Source organism: Hyla sarda, chromosome 7, assembly GCF_029499605.1.
Source record: "Hyla sarda isolate aHylSar1 chromosome 7, aHylSar1.hap1, whole genome shotgun sequence".
NCBI lineage: Eukaryota > Metazoa > Chordata > Amphibia > Anura > Hylidae > Hyla > Hyla sarda.
In genome coordinates, this window is record NC_079195.1 from 53,211,226 (window position 1) to 53,228,537 (window position 17,312).

The following is a 17,312-nucleotide window of genomic DNA, read 5'->3' on the forward strand; positions in this document are numbered from 1 at the left end:
CTCATATCTCATCCTCATTTCTCGCATCTCACCCTTATATTCTGCCTTTATATCCTGTCCTCTTATCCCAACTTCATTTCTCATCCTCATATCCCAACCTCACATCTTAAATCTCATATCTCATCCTCATATGCCAAACCTCAAATCTCGTCCTCATATCCCGTCCTCATACTTTGACCTCAACTCCCAAACTTCTTATCTCATCAGAACTGATCTGAAGAAGGAGGAAGGTGTTCCTCCGAAATGCGTCATCCTATTTTAGAGCAATTTTATTGTTTTTATTTGTTGCAATTTCCAATAAAACCTTTAAGTTTACCATCACCACGTTTCCGAAACTGGATTTGATTCCCCTGATAGTACAACAGCATCGCCTACCAAGTGAGGTCCGTTTTCTTCCCTTTCTCTATTTCACATTACCTGTCCTCATATATTGTTTTCATTTCGCATCTCGCCCTTATATACTGTCCTCTTATCCCAACCTAATTTCTCATCCTCATTTCTCATCCTTATATCCTGACTTCTTATCCCAAACCTCAAATCTTGTCCTCATATTTTGACCTCATATCCTGTCCCCCACATTAACTATTCTCTGCACCAGCCTGTCAGACAGTCGGCATGATGTTTAAAAGTCCCGGGCAATCTTTGTAGCCTGAGAATAATGTGACCAGAAGACTTACATGGGACTGCAGACAAAAAAACTTACCCTCACATAGGAAGGAGGAGGGGGTCGCTAGGGTTTATTTTTTTTCTACTTTATTTTTAGTTGACATATGAGTAACATGTACCAGGTTTTATGTTATTCTAGAACATATATACTGTACATACGGTATATATATATATATATATATATATATATATATATATATACAGTGGTCCCTCAACATACGATGGTAATCCGTTCCAAACGGACCATCGTTTGTTGAAACCATCGCATGTTGAGGAATCCGTGCAATGTAAAGTATAGGACAGTGGTCTACAACCTGCGGACCTCCAGATGTTGCAAAACTACAACTCCCAGCATGCTGGGAGTTGTAGTTTTGCAACATCTGGAGGTCCGCAGGTTGAAGACCACTGGTATAGGAAGTTGTACTCACCTGTCCCCGCTGCTCCGGACCGTCACCGCTGCCCTGGATGTCGCCTTCCATCGCTGTCGCCGCGTCCCCGGGGTGTCCCCGACGCTCCAGCAAGGCCTCTGCTTCCCCGGCATCCTCGCTCTCCGTCGCCGCCATCACGTCGATACGCACGCCGCTCCTATTGGATGACGGGACGGCGTGTGCAGCGACGTGATGACGGCGATGGAGCGCCGACGATGCAGGGGATCCCGAAGAGGACGCGCCGGAGCCCCGAGGACAGGTAAGTGATCGTCAGCAGACCACACGGGGCACCGTAAACGGCTATCCGGTGGCAGCTGAAGCAGTCTGCGCTGCCGGATAGCCGTTTATGCGATGGCCCCGACATACAAAAGCATCATATGTTGATGCTGCCTTCAACATGCAATGGCCTCTGAGAGGCCATCGCATGTTGAAATGATCTTATGTCGGGGCCATCGTAGGTCGGGGGGTCACTGTATATATATATATATATATATATATATATATGTGACCCCCCGACAACAGAACAGAAATGAGAGTAGCAGATGTATGAAATGTCCAGCAGATGTGGTAGGTGAATCTACAGTAAGTGAATGTAAACCCGTATTTATCCTAAGAAGGAGACAATATAAGGGCAGTGTGGCTCACGTAGTCTTTTTCTGCCATCATTCTTTGGTGTTTCTCTAGAAGCTGACATTATTTACACCATTATTTACACCCGCCGTGCTCACATACTTCCCCTATTGATCCATTCTTTCACTCCGCCGCCTCCTGTCGGGCGCTGTTGTTACATGGCATTTAAGGCAGCCATTTGTGACCTCAGTCCAGGCTTTTGTGAATGCAGATTATCAATACCCCAGAGACTGGTGGTGACATCTCTGAAGCATCTGTTATGTTCCCTGATATTGTAGAGAACACAGGGACACTGCCCAAAAACATTGTGCAGAAACATTTTTTGGGAACTGTTCCCCTTAGTGGTTAGGATTCAAAGTACCGTATTTTTCACCATATAAGACGCTCCGGCATATAAGACGCACCCAATTTTAAAGGCTGAAAATCTAGAAAAAAAAGATTCTGAACTTTCAACCTGCGGACCACCAGATGTTGCAAAACTACAACTCCCAGCATGCCCGGACAGCCGTTGGCTGTCCGGGCATGCCGGGAGTTGTAGTTTTGCAACATCTGGAGGTCCGCAGGTTGAAGACCACTGATATAGGAGGTAATACTTGCGTGTCCCCGCCGCTCCGGACCCGTCACCGCTGCCCTGGATGTCGCCCTCCATTGCTGTCGCCGCGTCCCCGGGGTGTCCCTGTCGCTCCGGTACGTCTTTGCTGCCCGGTATCCTCGCTCTCTGTCGCCGCCATCACGTCGCTACGCACGCCGCTCCTATTGGATGACGGGACGGCGTGCGCGACGACGTAATGACGACGAAGGAGAGGCGCCGGCCATGCAGGCGATCCCGGCACGGAGCAGACACCGAGGAGGCAGGTAAGGTCCTGTAAGCTGTTCGGGAAGCCGCGATTTCACTGCGCCGGGTTAATGTCCCTTTTGCTTCAGACGCGGCGGTCAGCTTTGATCGCCACGACTGAAGGGTTAATACAGGGCATAACCCTGGCCGTTGATGGCCGCAGAGACCGGCGCGATAGAACAGGGTTTTAAAGGGGTATTCCAGGAAAAAACCTTGTTTTATATATCAACTGGCTCCAGAAAGTTAAACAGATTTGTAAATTACTTCTATTAAAAAATCTTAATCCTTTCAGTACTTATGAGCTTCTAAAGTTAAGGTTGTTCTTTTCTGTCTAAATCCTCTCTGATGACACCTGTCTTAGAAGCAAATCCCCATAGCAAACCTCTTCTAAACTGGGCGTTTCCCGAGACACGTGTCATCAGAGAGCACTTAGACAGAAAAGAACAACCTTAACTTCAGAAGCTCATAAGTACTGAAAGGATTAAGATTTTTTAATAGAAGTAATTTACAAATCTGTTTTCTGGAGCCAGTTGATATATATATATAAAAAAGTTTTTCCTGGAATACCCCTTTAATGTGTATTCGCCGTATAAGACGCACCAACTTTCCCCCTTATACGGCGAAAAATACGGTAGCTACAGAGACATTGAATGTAGTTGTTTAGCATTTTTTGATCATGTTTTCTTTGTCCTCACTGAAGTCAATAGAAGCAGAGTTTTGGGCAGTGACCCCGTGCTATTTGACCCTGCGCCTGTGTACCCTTAAAGGGGTACTCCGGGATTAGACTTTTTCTGTTTTTTTATCACATTGCCCAGAATGGCGCCATTAAAAAAATAATAATAATAATCCTGCTTCCAGCCTTTTCCTTATTTTTGTGGTTCATTCCTCACACTGCAGCTAATAGCTATCCGCAGCCACAGTATAATATATGGAGCCCCAGCCCCGGTCTTTTTCCTGGTTCTGGGGCCCAATATGTTATCTGCCACTCAGCCTATCAGCAGCTAAGGCGGGAAATCACTGCGCATTAGATTATTGTCAGTTCAACATCTTACAGTACTAATGGTTATTAAAGGAGATGTCCTCTCATCTGTTGGGAAACTACAACTCCCAGCATAACGTGAGCGCCCCCTGTGTAAACAGTAGAAGTGCTGCTGGCAATAATGTAAGTGACGGCGTGAAGGGCCTGCCATCTATCACAGTCTCACAGTCATTGGTACATGTTAGGTTGTGTTCACATGAGGTGATTAATGAGGGTACCGCCACAACGATACCGCTATTTTCCAAAATCTTGGTGAAAATTGTCCAGTTTTACCAAGAGTAGCTCAATTTTACAGCGACTATGCACATCACAGTAAAATTGCGCAATTTTTGCAGTAACTTCAGAAAATAAAGGTAACATTCTGGCGGTAATTAGCAGTGGTACAGCTAATTTAATGCCCCATTTGAACACAGCCTAAAGGTTTCTAATCCACTCAACAGGGGCCTGTGCTAAAGTTCGTGTGGACTGCGTAAGGCAGAGGTCCCCAACCCAGTCCACAAGGCCATCAAGAGTCCAGGGTTTGAAGATTTTTCTGTTTTATTCCAATGGAGTAACTGACAAACCCGGAATGTTGGTGGGCTAGGAGGACCGGGTTGGAGACCACTGGTGTAAAGGACCTTTTATAAGATAAACGGAATGGCCTCTGCTCCGGAATGGCCTCTGCTTCCCCGGCATCCGCGCTCTCCGTCACCGTCATCACGTCGCTACTATTGGATGACGGGACGGCGTGCGCAGTGACGACGACGATGGAGAGCGCCGACGATGCAGGGGATCCCGAAGAGGACGTGCCGGAGCCCCGAGGACAGGTAAGTGAGCGTCAGCGGACCACACGGGGCACCGTAAACGGCTATCCGGTGGCAGCTGAAGCAGTCTGCGCTGCCGGATATCCGTTTATGCGATGGCCCCGACATACAAAAGCATCGTATGTTGAGGCTGCCTTCAACATGCGATGGCCACTGAGAGGCCATCGCATGTTGAAATGATCGTATGTCGGGGCCATCGTAGGTCGGGGGGGTCACTGTACAATATAAGCGATTAGAAATTTTAGATATAGTTCTAAAGTGGACAACATGTATTACACAGAAAAAGGGTCACGTTTAATGTTATTTTATTCGTTATCTTTAATTTACTAATCTATCAGCTTATTTTCTGTGGGGTCTTGTGTCAGCGGACCCCAAGCAGAATTCCTTCTCTTGTCCATAGACACCTTGGAATAGGAATACAAGCGCCCATAGCCTGTGTACATGTAGATTGACACTTATTAAGAGAATCCTTGGATGGGCCAACGCATCTTCCATTTACACAGGGACGTGAGCTGTTGACTAAAATGATTTATATGCCTGTACAATCACAGTAGTAGTAATAATATTAAAAGGGATATTCCAGGAAATGTTTTATTTGCCGATGCTACAGGGGCTGTAAAGTTAGTGTAGTTCATAATATAGTGTCTGTACCTTTGTGTGACGATTTTCTCACAATTCTTCTGTGATTTTCACCCCCAATATTCATTTTTAACAGCATACAAACTGACTGCTGTCTCGGATTTTTCTCAGCTTGCAATGCGGTTGAGACCTGACTCACTAGTCAGCTGATGACAGGGAGCCTGATGCTTCAATGGGTGGAGAAAGCAATTTGCAACTAATGCAACAGCTTTAGGCAACCTGATTGAAAACCACAGGTCTGCAGCTCATTTTTGTTTCAATGGGTGGGGTAGCTGATGTGTGGGAAGGAGGATAACGGTATCATGGGATTTGTAGGCAAACAAGAAAACTGAAAACAGGAAATACAAGTTCACAGAAAGCTAGCCACAGTGTTATGGTAATCTCACAACATAGCCATTTAGCCCAAGACAAGCGCAGATCCTTCCTAAGCATGTCCATTACCGTCTGCCAGGTACGTACTAAAGTCACCTTATGGTGAATAACCCCTTTAATATTTGTTTATATAGCACCAACATGAGGGAGGAGATGTAGGGAGGAGCAAAACTGTGGAGCGCCAATGTTTTTGGGACGTAGGGTTAACAGAGGGGGCACATGGGAGAAGACGCCTTCATACTTCCTTGTTTGTTTTTCATATTTCCAGCATTATTTGTCATATGGTATATTCCACCGCTAACCATATCTCCCCCCTTGTTGTGGAATGCTATGGTTTTCACCTGTTTCTAGATTCTTATTTTTAGGTTGCCGACAATCTCCATCAGATCATCCTTTGCTCCTGATTGGCTCATGAGCGGTGGTGTCAGTCTGGCGTGATCAGGAAAAGTCCATTCATTTCAAACCTCAGTGCTGTATCCTTAGCATTCCCATAAAAGTGAATGGGGCGTGTTCTGTCTCTCTGAGAGATGGGGCCCCGCTCTGGAGAGTGCGGTGGGTCCCAATGGTTGGACCCCCCACAATCAGGTACTTTTTTTTTATCAACTGGTGCCAGAAAGTTAAACAGATTTTTAAATTACTTCAATTAAAAAATCTTAATCCTTCCTGTACTTATTAGCTGCTGAATATTACAGCGGAAATTCTTTTCCGTTTGAAACACAGAGCTCTCTGCTGACATCACGAGCACAGTGCTCTCTGCTGACATATCTGTCTATTTTAGGAACTGTCCAGAGCAGCATGGGGATTTTCTTCTAACCTGGACAGTTCATAAAATGGACAGAGATGTCAGCAGAGAGCTCTGTGTTTCAAACGGAAAATAATTTCCACTGTAGTATTCAGCAGCTAATAAGTACAGGAAGGATTAAGATTTTTTAATAGAAGTAATTTACAAATCTGTTTAACTTTCTGGCACCAGATGATTTAAAAAAAAAAAAAGTTTTTCACCGGAGTACCCCTTTAACCCCCTATCCTATGGATAAGAGATAAGATATTTTTTACTGGGCCACAAGTTTTGGGCCACCCTCAGGTCTGCTGACCCAAACTACCTGGGAAATGTAATTACAAGCACCAATAACTCTTAAAAAATATGTTTGACTTAGAAATGTAATGTATATAGGTTCTTTGCTGATGATAGAATCTTTAAAGACCATAAACATCTTGTCTCGCAGAATAATACACATTAGCATGCTTCAGGTGATACATACCTTATTCTGCATATTCCTAGAGACACTGACGAGCTGGGACATGTACAGTCGGTCAACAAGAGTACAGTGGTCCCTCAACATACAATGGTAATCTGTTCCAAATGGACCATCGTTTGTTGAAACCATCGTATGTTGAGGGATCCGTGCAATGTAAAGTATAGGACAGTGGTCTACAACCTGCGGACCTCCAGATGTTGCAAAACTACAACACCCAGCATGCCCGGACAGCCAACTGACGTCAGGGCATGCTGGGAGTTGTAGTTTTGCAACATCTGGAGGTCCGCAGGTTGAAGACCACTGGTATTGGAGGTTATACTCACCTGTCCCCGCCGCTCCGGACTGTCACCGCTCGTCACCGCTGCCCTGGATGTCGCCTTCCATTGCTGTCCCCGGGGTGTCCCTGATGCTCCGGAATGGCCTCTGCTTCCCCGGCATCCTCGCTCTCCGTCGCTGCCATCACGTCGCTACACACGCCGCTCCTATTGGTTGATGGGACGTCGTGCGCAGCGACGTGATGACGACGATGGAGAGCGCCGACGATGCAGGGGATCCCGAAGAGGACGTTCCGGAGCCCCGAGGACAGGTAAGTGATCAGTGGACCACACGGGGCACCGTAAACGGCTATCCTGTGGCAGCTGAAGCAGTCTGCGCTGCCGGATAGCTGTTTATGCGATGGCCCGACATACAAAAGCATTGTATGTTGAGGCTGCCTTCAACATGCGATGGCCACTGAGATGCCATCGCATGTTGAAATGATCGTATGTCGGGGCCATCGTAGGTCGGGGGGGTCACTGTACAATATAAGCGATTAGAAATTTTTGATATAGTTCTAAAGTGGACAACATGTATTACACAGAAAAAGGGTCACGTTTAATGTTATTTTATTCGTTATCTTTAATTTACTAATCTATCAGCTTATTTTCTGTGGGGTCTTGTGTCAGCGGACCCCAAGCAGAATTTCTTCTCTTCTCCATAGACACCTTGGGTATGTTCACACTGAGTAAATTCTGTGCGGAATCTCTATAGTGTGAACAGGTCCTTACAGTCTTAGACAGTTCGATGCAATCGGTTTTTGATTAGGTCCGGTAGGAAAACCGCATACGGGGCAAAAATGAGCCGTCTGGAGTCAACGTTTCACTCCGGTCGGCTCATTGAAATGCATTACATACGGGCCGGATACGGCTGGGATACGGGACACCGGTTTTTAGCTCCCCCCAGCCGTATATGGTCCCGTATTGCTTAAAACGTAATGTGAACCCAGCCTTAGAATGATTGGACTTATGAGTGTCCCAGGTACAATGAAACTCTACACATAAAAAATAAAGATTTGACTTTTCAAGGTCTCTTGGGAACATGTTTTGTGATAAATAAATATATTATAAAAAAAAAAAAAGTTTATAAACAAAAAATATTTTCAGTTTGGGCTTTTGCACAATTACAAAAAGAAAAGAAAATCCATTATTAGTATAAAAATGAAATGAGAAAATAGTCATTTATATCACAAAGAAAAATAATGCAAAAATGATTTAGGTAGCCCAAAACAAACAAACAAAAAACATCAATCTGCCACATGTTTAAAGTCCCTTAAATGTGTCCTTTATAATGAAAACAATGTGGTTACTAAAGGGATAACAATCATTATGCTACAGAATTTACAACAGAACGGCGGAGATTCCTCTAGGTAAGTAAAATAGTCCTCTGACAAAACTGTGTTGAAAAAAATGACTTATATGCCATTCACTCATAACATTAAAACCCTTGTCTAATGTTGCATAAGACCCCCATGGGCCACCGAAACAGTTCTGAACCGTCAAGGCCTTGGCTCCACACAATCATTCAAGGTGTCCTGTGGTATCTGGCACCAGTACATCAGCAGCAGATCACATTTGTTTATCCATGATATATGCTCCATGGAACAGAGATCTTGGGCGTTCGAAGGCCAAGTCACCACCTTGATCTCTTTGTCATGTTCTTTAAAGGGGTACTCTGCCCCTAGACATCTTATCCCCTATCCGGACTAATTTTAACGAGGTGCGGCGTGCAAGATCACGGGGGTCCCCGGCGGCGGGACCCCCGCGATCAAGCATCGTATCCCCTATCCTTTGAATAGGGGATAAGATGTCTAAGCGCCGGAGTACCCCTTTAAACTATTCCTGAAGAATTTTCTAGTTTGTCAGGGTGCATTGTTATGGTAAAAGTGGCCACTGCCATTAGGGAATGCCACTGCCATGGTATATAGCCTGTATTATGCTTAGGTAAGTGGTATATACGATCATCCACATTAACCTAGGATTTTGCCCATTGCCCAGAGCCTCGTACTGGTTTTGCCCATTGCCCAGAGCCTCGTACTGGTTTTGCCCATTGCCCAGAGCCTCGTACTGCCTCCACCAGCTTGTATCTTTCCCATAGTCCATCCTGGTGCAATCCCTTATTCCAGGTAAGGCACCCACAACTGGCCATCCACATGATGTAAAGAAAATGCACATTTCATCAGACCAGGCCACCTTCTTCCATTGCTCTATGGCCCAGTTCTGATGCTCACACAACATCTACTTGAGACCAACTGAAAATGAAGCACAAAACTCTCCATAGGAAATTATTAAAGGGGTACTCTGCCCCTAGACATCTTATGGATAGGGGATAAGATGTCTGATTGCGGGGGTCCCGACGCTGGGGGCCTTCATAATCACAGCACCCAAGACATCCGGTGCAAGGAGCAAACTTATCTCCATGCCAGATGACTGGCGATGCGGGGCGAAGGCTCATGATATCACGGTCATGCCCCCTCAATGCAAGTCTATGGTTGTCACGCCCACTCCCATAGACTTGCATTGAGAGGGTGTGGCTGTGACATCACGAGCCTCCGGCGCTGAATCCGACGCTCTAAACGAACGCCGGGTACAGCACAGAGATCACGGGGTCCCCAGCAGCGGGACCCCCGTGATCAGACAGCTTATCCCCTATCCTTTGGATAGGGGATAAGATGTCTAGGGGCAGAGTACCCCTTTAAAGTGCAATTCCCAAGTTTTAGGCCTAGTGATCTTCAGCTCCAGCGTGGGGAGATCCAGGCCATGCAGGGCGGTGCAGTTACGGAAGCATTTGGACCACACTCAGCAAAGTTCCATGCACAAGCTCTTTTCTGATGAACAGGACTAGTGCACAGAACCTGGCTGAACGTGGTATGGTGGCCTCGGCAACTGTACAACCCAGCACAACCTGCGTCTCCCCACGAAGCTCGTATGGGCCTGAAATATGGGACTTGCACTTTAAATCACACTTCTGAGTTATGTGCTCTGGTCTATAGCAATTTTTTACATGATCGATATAATTTTGCCGTGTTTTTACGGGTGATTTGAGATTATCTTTAAAAACATTCTACATCGATAGATTATTTGTGATAATTGTGAAGTATATGACTTCCAAGGGGATGGCAGCATGTGACTTTTATTGTGCAAATTCCTATGGCCACTGTTGCACAATGACTGTTTCTGGATAGCACAAGCCTTCAGGTCCCTATTGTATACACAATAATATAACGTTGATATAAGTGGAGAATTCCAACCAATCATTTATTGGGTGAAGGAACAATTGTTTCAGCCAAGTAGAGAAGTACCAGAAAACGTGCGTACCTGGTGTGCTGAGCTAAGAGCACAACACCTTAGATCACCTTGTGAACATTTTGGAGGCTGCCACCGACCCAAACAACGGAATGGGTGTAGAAGTGCAGAAATATTCTGGTCGTCCGAGCTTGTCCGGACCAAGAAAAAAAGGGTCTTTGGGGTGCGCACCGAGGTGGAACAGATAAACCACGGACCTTAGGTCCACTGTGTTAGACTCACCGCAGACAACAGGTACCCAGGAGGTAGAGATCCATAATACCACAGTGGTCTGGAGCAGGAGATGTAGTAGATCCGCTGGTCCTGTGATGCAGATGATGAGGGCCGTGCCAGGGAGCGGAGTCTAAGGTGCTTCTGGTTTTCACCAGAGCCCGCCGCAAAACGGGATGGACTTGCTGCGGCAGGCGGCACCCAGGTCGCTACCCCTGGCACGACTCGACCGCACAGGCGGCTGAGGTGAAGCGTGGCACAGAAGGAATAGACAGGACGTAGTCAGGCTGGCAAGAGGTCAGGGCACAGGAGCGTAGTCAGTAGGGAAGCAGAAGGTCAATAGGCAGGCAGCAAGGAACACGGTCAGGTCACGGAATGCAAGGTCTGGTACATGGCAAGGAACACTAAAGACTGCTTTCTCTAAGGCGCTAAGGCAAACAAAGTGGGGGGAGGTGCAGAAACTTATAATGAATGTGCAGGTGTAAACATAATTATGGCCGCACTGGCCCTTTAAATCTGAGAGCTCCGGTGTGCGTGCGCCCTAGAAGGCGGGGACACGCGCGCAGGAGCTGAGAGGAAACAGCAGGGGACAGAGGTGAGTGACGTGCTGGGATTCGCATGTGGGCATGTCCCGCAGTGCGAATCCCAGCCCCGCTGGCCAGAGAAGGAGAGGGGACAGTGCGCTCACGGCCAGGATGTGTGGTCGGAGCGCAAGATGTCACACGCGGTTTATCCGTTCCACCTCGGTGCGTGCCCCAAAGGCCCTTTTTTTATCTTGATCCTGACAAGCTCAGACCACCGGAATATTTCTTTACTCTGATCGGTGCCACCATTCAGGAGATACAAGAAGTATAAGGCCAAGTTTCCACCTGGTTTTTTTTTTTGGAGAAAAATGCCCCAAAAAATAACCAAGCACCCGACATTCCTGTCAGATGTTGGCAGGGAGTCAGTAGGAAAATTCAAGATGCTAAACCCACATTGCTTTTTTGAGTTTAGCATTTTTTTTTTCTGACCTCAGCATTTTGCTGCAATTTGGCCATTTTCCCAAATCGCAGCATGCAAAGATTAAGGTGGTTTTCTTTAAAGCAAAAACACCTGTGTATACATTGCTGGTTTACTGTGACCCTATGCAGGGCTGCATGCTATATGCTGCAAGGAAAGACTTGCATTGACTTCACTGGGTTTTCACACAAGTATAAAGCCCATTAAAGGGGTTCTCCACCATAAGGTGATTTTAGTATGTACCTGGCAGGCAGTAATGGACATGCTTAGGAAGGATCTGCGCTTGTCTTGGGGCTAAATGGCTATGCTGTGAGATTATCATAACACTGTGGCTAGCTTTTTGTGAACTGGTATTTCCCCTTTGAGTTTTCTTCTTTTGCCTACAAATCCCATAATTCCATTTTCCTCCCTCCCACACATCAGCCATTGAAACATAAATGAGCTGCATCCAATCAAAAGACCTGTGGTTTTCAATCAGGGTGCCTACAGCTGTTGCATTAGTTGCAGATTGATCGCTCCACCCATTGAAGCAGACAGGCTCCCTGTCATCAACTGACTAGTGAGTCAGGTCTCGGCCGCATTGCAAGCTGGGAAAAATCTGAGACAACAGTCATTTTGTATGCTGATAAAAATAAATATTGGGGTGGCAATCACAGAATTGTGAGAAAACCGTCACACACAGGTACAGACACTATGTTATGAACTACACTAACTTTACAGCCCCTGTAGCATAGTCAAATAAAAAAAAATAAAAAACGGGAACAGCCCTTTAAAGGGGTAGTCCAGTGGTGAAAAACTTATCCCCTATCCTAAGGATAGGGGATAAGTTTGAGATCGCGGGGGGTCCGACCGCTGGGGCCCCCTGCGATCTCTCTGTACGGGGGCCAGGCTCTCCGGCCAGATAGCGGGTGTCGACCCCCGCACGAAGTGGCGGCTGACACGCCCCCTCAATACATCTCTATGGCAGAGCCGGAGATTGCCGAAGGCAGCGCTTCGGCTCTGCCATAGAGTTGTATTGAGGGGGCGTGTCGGCCGCCGCTTCGTGCGGAGGTCGACACGCCCCCTTCCCGCGGGCTGTCGGGGCTCCGTAGAGGAGATCGCGGGGGGTCTGACCGATGGGGATAAGGGGATAAGTTTTTCACCACTGGGTTCACCACTGGACGACTCCTTTAAGTCGATGAGACTTTGATTTTTGGCATTTTTTTACCAGAGCAATTTGCGTAAAAAATAAACCATGATATATCATAATATACCTTGGAGTAGAAAGGACCCAGATACGAAAAGGATTTCAGTAAGGAAATTTTTCTCGCTGAATTCCATAGTGTCAACATACCCTTAGGCTAAGAACACACGTTTCAGCTATGCTGCAGATTTTCTGCAGCAGAAAATGTGCCAAAGGCAAAAGTGGATCAGACTGGAAAACACTTTTACTGATGCAAAAAAATCTAAAGCATATTTATAATGCCTGTTCCTACTCTTCACTCCTCGCTTGGTTTGTCCCCTCTCAATAGATTTATATGGGCAGTGTAACCTGATCTCAGTACAGTTAAAAACTCTTAACTCTGCTTTAAGGTAAGTTCACATGATCGTAACTCGCTGCATGAAATCTGCTGCGAGTTACACTACCATTCAATTCAATGGGTCTGCCAAAAGTCTGCAACAGAGCCAGATTTGCATATTGCTGGTGAATCCAATGTACGGAATAGTAGTGCAACTCGCAGTGGACTTCCCGCTGCAGGTAAAATGCTGAGAATTACAATCATGTGAACGAACTCTTAGGTCATATCCACACGTCGGAATTTTTGTGCGGGATTCCGCACATTGGAATTCTGCACGGAGATTCCGCTGCAGCAGAGTCCTGTTGAATTCAACGGGATTCTGCTGCGCTGGGCACAAGCTGGAATTTCCGTGCCAGATGTCTATGATTTCCGTGTCCACAGAAAGAATTAACCTGTCCATTCTTTTTGTGGAGTCCGCATAGAATGCATTGCCATCTATGAGACGGCCCATTCCCGTGCGGTCCTAGCGCCGGCATCTCATGCCGACACCTGTAGTCTGCAGAATGTCCGCCTGGAGATTTTTCCACAGTGGAAAATCCATATCAGATTTTGCTACCATTGATTTCAATGGGTCTGTGGAAAAATAAACTATATTGGCAGATTTGCTGATTTTCCGCGAACCCATATAAGTCAACGGTAGCAAAATCCGCCGCAGATTTTCCACAGCAAATACGCCCACCCATGGAAGATGAGTTCTCCTTAGTGCTGAGCAGAAAAGAATTGAGAAGTGGAAAAGGAAAGCAGCCTTGTATAAGTGCAGAAGGAAGCATATGTCTCTGATAGAATTTATTACAGAGTTTGTATATTCGCTTGTACTATTGATTTATGCTAAATGGCCGCAACACTCTAAAGTCGAGATCACATGGTAAACTCGAAGGTAAATTTCACATTACATCAAAAAAGAAAAAACTAATGACTTAAATCAGTGTTTCCCAACCAGGGTGCCCCCAGCTGTTGCAGAACTAAATTTAGACAATTGCTGTGTCACGGTGGCATTATGTCTCAATATTTAGATTAACCATTATAATATATGATGTTGCAGTCCTCATGTCACATGACTAAAGTGACCGTGTGGTCCTAGCCAAAGATCCCGCTACCATAATACCTGCGACCTACATGCGACTTTGCTGCAGTTTGGCATAAACAACCATAACAGATTCCTGCAATAGCAAATCATAGACAGATCCCACAGATATTTTGGTCACATGATTTATGTCAGTTTTTCCCAACCAGGGTGCCTCCAGCTGTTGCACAACTACAACTACCAGCATGCCCGGACAGCCTTTCCAAGAACACTGCAAGGAGCATGTGCCTTGTAACTAAAAATCTACCAAATTTAGGTTTTGGTGTCATGGTTGTGTTATGTCCCATGTCACAATGTGACCCCATTGACAATTGTTTGATGTGATGTTGTAATCTTTATGTTTAAGTATCGCTTAAAGGGGTATTCCAGGAAAAAACTTGTGTGTTTGTATATATATATATATATATATATATATATATATATATATCTCAACTGGCTCCAGAAAGTTAAACAGATTAGTAAATTACTTATATTAAAAAAATCTAAATCTTTCCAATAATTATCAGCTGCTGAAGTTGAGTTGTTCTTTTCTGTCTGGCCATAGTGCTCTCTGCTGACATCTCTGCTTGTCTCCGGAACTGCACAGAGTAGAAGAGGTTTGCTATAGGGATTTGCTTCTACTCTGGACAGTTCCTGAGACAGGTGTCATCAGAGAGCACTTAGACAGAAAAGAACAACTCAACTTCAGCAGCTCATAAGTACTGAAAGGATTAAGATTTTTTTTAATAGAAGTAATTTACAAATCTGTTTAACTTTCTGGAGCCAGTTGATATATATATATATATATATATATATATATATATATATATACGTTTAAAGTTGCCATGTAGCCCTAGCTGAGAGCATTCTGACGCATCCAAGAAAATGGCGGAACACGGAATGGCGGAAGTGTGTGCTTCTCCGGGCTTGTTCTACTGATCGGTTGGGATCTGAACACTCAGAGATTCTGATGCTTAGGTCACATGTTGGAAGCTCGGCAGGCGAACTTCCGATAAGGAATTGGACTCCGCTGAAACTTTCATTTTTTTGGTGGAATCTGTGCAGAAAAGTTTATTCTGCATTTCATTTTGCAACAACTTCCATGCAAACTACACACCAATTTCAGCCCATTTCTAATGGCATAGATCTATTGAGGAAATTAAATCCTCATGCAATTTCCACAGTATAAACCTACTCTTAGGGTAGGTTCACACGTACAGGATCTGCTGCATATTTTTGCTGCATATTGTCTGCAGCTGATTTTGCTACCCATTGAAGTTAAAGAGAACCGGTCACCTTATATAATTATAAGACACTTTGCTATTTACTTGCTGTTAAAATTCTCAACCTTCATATGTTTTTTAATGTGATAAAAAAAAAGGCCACTAGGTGTCTCTGTTCTCTTCCCTGCGCAAGTCAAACAGTTAGTTTGGTCTCCTCCCGGCCTGGCAGGAGACCAAACTCAGGAAGTGTGTGCGGGGCATGGTGAGGTACAGCTCAGTGACGCAGGCTTCAGTGATGTTGCGCCTGCTGGGGAACACCCACTTTCTCCTGCCGGGAGCTCACACAATGTGAGCAAGGGGAAAGGTATGATACAGAGCATTTTAAAGCTGGAAATTTTTTTTTATTTTTTTTTATGGCAGGAGGGGTGTTAGGAGTAGTTAGGGAATATAATCTGAGTTAGTTTAGAAAATATGGTTTGATGACAGGTAATCTTTAATTGGTAGCAAAATCAGCTGCCAAAATCTGCAGCAGTTCCTGTACATGTGAACCTACCCTTAGGCCGCGCTCACACAATGGAAATTCCGCATGAATTTTCCGCATGGAATCCCACATTAATTTATTGCCCATTAACTTTAATGGGATTCCGCACTCTCATTCACACAGCAGAATTCTGAAATTCTGTTTTCGCCCGTGTTCACACAGCGGAAATTCTGTGCAGAATTCCGCATGCATTTATTGGCCATTAACTTAAATGGGATTCTGCAAGGTCATTCAGACAGCAAAAATTCTGCATTGCGTGCTCCGGAAAAAAATAAGTCTGGTCTTATATTTTTCTGGACTTCGGCTGCGGAATCCCATTGAATTCAATCGGGCTGACTATCTGCTGAATTTGCGCAAAATTCGTGCAGAATCTGTGTGCATTCTGCGCAAATATCGCACAAATTCGGCAGAAAATCAGAATCCGCACAATCACTGTCCAATTAAATAAAATCTATCTTTTTACTGAGATGCGGAATCATGTGAAATCTGTGCGGAAATTTCTGCACGGATTCTGCACGAATTGCGCACCAATTCCGCACATGTTTAAAATCTGCAGAATTCTGCACCGAATCTTTTAGTTGAATGTATGCACCTTACAGTTGTATGTATTATAGTTATATTGATAGATTTTATAGCTGCCTGGAGATTTGGCCATATGCACGGAAGGGGTGTAGCTGACCTTCTCTTTCTTGAATGCTGATATATTTTATGTTGTATTTATACATACAGGCCCTCATTTACTTAGAAAATCGGGTTGTAAGTCTATCTTGCTTTCTTACCCGACTGCTTTTTTCCCCTGGTATTTATTATTATGTCGCATCCTGTTTGTCGCACGTGGGTTTTTTATGGTTTTGGTTTCCAACTCCTCTGAGCTATTGGGAAAAAATCCACAACAATTCAACAAATTCGGGTTGGAAACCTTCATAAATACGTGGGAAAGCTCAGAAATGTCGGGTTACGCCCCTTTTTCAGGTTTGGGAGAATCCACATCGGGTCCGTCCGGAAAAAATGTTGCATCGTGTTGCAGACTGGCGCACGATGTCTCTGACATGTCGCAGACAAAGATGTGACAAAAAACCTGACAAAACAAGTCGGGATTAGAATAGTAAATGAGGGCCAATGTGTATATTATCTTCCAGCTGCATTTATGTATCTTATGTTGTATGTATAAAATAGTTGTATCTACGTATCTTATAGTTTTATGAAACATATAGTTGTATGTATGTATATATAATATATCTTATAGTAGTATCATGTATATATCTTTTACTTCTATGTATGTATGTTAGTTTTATATATGTATTTTACGTTGTATGTATCTTATGCTGTATGTATATAATAGTTGTATGTATGTATGTATCATATAGTTGTATGTTAGTTTTATGTATTTTACGTTGTATCTTATGTTGTATGTATCTACGTA